Source organism: Berghia stephanieae, chromosome 5, assembly GCF_034508935.2.
Source record: "Berghia stephanieae isolate SIO BIC M18660-M18661 chromosome 5, UCSD_Bste_1.3, whole genome shotgun sequence".
Lineage (NCBI taxonomy): Eukaryota > Metazoa > Mollusca > Gastropoda > Nudibranchia > Aeolidiidae > Berghia > Berghia stephanieae.
In genome coordinates this window covers 82,730,761-82,732,478 of record NC_088364.1, presented here as the reverse complement: position 1 = coordinate 82,732,478, position 1,718 = coordinate 82,730,761, and positions in this window count along the sequence as shown.

The window sequence follows — 1,718 nt, the reverse complement described above, 5'->3', positions numbered from 1 at the left end:
TACATTATACATTCAAAATAACAAATATAATAATACATAACCGAGAGATGATTTACAAGGAAAAAAATATCATCTCCCAAAACAAAAACTATGCATCTGACTGTTTCCCTCCCAGCTAGGACTCCGGCCCTGGACAACGTTTAGGGGCCGTGATTGAAATGCTGTTATTGACACCGAATGCTGAAGAATACACTGCTCGGTGACGTGGTTATCCGACAACGTGTACTTATTTGCAGGTCTGGTAAGACAAATCATCATGGGCGCATTGTTTTATTGGAGATACTCGCATTCGACGCAAAATTTTGTCCATGACAACAATGTTAAATCGAACCCATCATTTTCTTCGGTTCTCAGCAGACCTGCCAATCTGTGGACGTTGTTCTCTGATCACGTTGATAGATTCTCCACTGTTTCTCTCCAAATTTAGGGAGGTAGGAAAAAAAAAGACAACCCCCCCCCCCCTCCCCCACCACCAAAATAAGGAAAGCCACAAAAACACTTAAAAAACAAACCAACCCCCTCACCCCCCCCCCCCCCAAAAAAAAGACCCAAAAAACAAAACAACCAAAACAAAACAAAACCAAAACATGCACAACAAACATAAATAAAAATAAAAGAAGAAGAAATGAAAAAAAAGAAGCGTAAATACTCTAAACTCTGCCAACTGGGTGACTATGTGGTCACGTGGTACACTCGCTTTCGGATCGGGTTCGAGTCTCGCTCGGGGCATAGTTGAGTCCTTGGAAAAGGCTCTTTACTCACATTCTCACCGTACTCAGGTGTAAAATGAGTACTCGGCCGTCAATAGCGTTGTCTTTGTCCGGAAAAAAAATTGTAGTATCGCCTGACATGCGTCATGTCTTGTTCTACATGTTACGTATTGCTGTTGGTCTGGGACCCCTTTGTAAAGCGCTTTGGGCACGTTTAGTGGATATTGCCCTATACAAAAGCTCAATTCAATTTAATTTATGCCCACTTCAAATGCTGGCGATCTCTAATTTATGGCCAGATTCGTGTTTTTGTTGCTGTCAAAGGATACAAATCAGTAAAAAACAATGTTATACGTTGATAATCGAGAAGTAAAAAAAACCCCACACAAACAAAAAAGCTGTGTCTTCTAATTATCAGTTTTGTATAACTTTGGGATTAGATATGTTAGTGATATGTTGTTAGTAATGATGACGGTTGATATGTTAGTAATGATAACGGATGATCTGTTAGTAATGATAACAGATCTTCAAGAGGCTGTAATGAAAGATAAAGCCTTCGATGGTGAAATAAAAACAATAGTCTGTCCAATGTCATACTCATCACCGGTTTACACATTTGCATCGCCATCTCCACTCCATGCCACTAAATAAACCTGAGCTTTTGTCATGCGCAATATCTACTATCGATATGTGCTCAAAGCGCTTTGAAAGGAGTCTTAAGCAACAAACACAACATGTAGGATGAGACACAACTGCTGCAATGCGTTATTATATTTCGTTTTCAACAGAGACAAAGTTGTTGTTGGCCTGGTACTCATTTTACACCTGCGTTTGGTGAGTAAAGGACTTAGTGTCGCTAGAGCGGAACTGGAAGGCGAGTGTCATGACTAGCACAGGACAGACACGGTGTCGCCCATAGCTATAGATCTGATGCGGCCATTTCGCTACAAAGATTAATCAAGCCTAATGAATATTAATGAGACGATCTCATTTGAATAAAATAAAAGT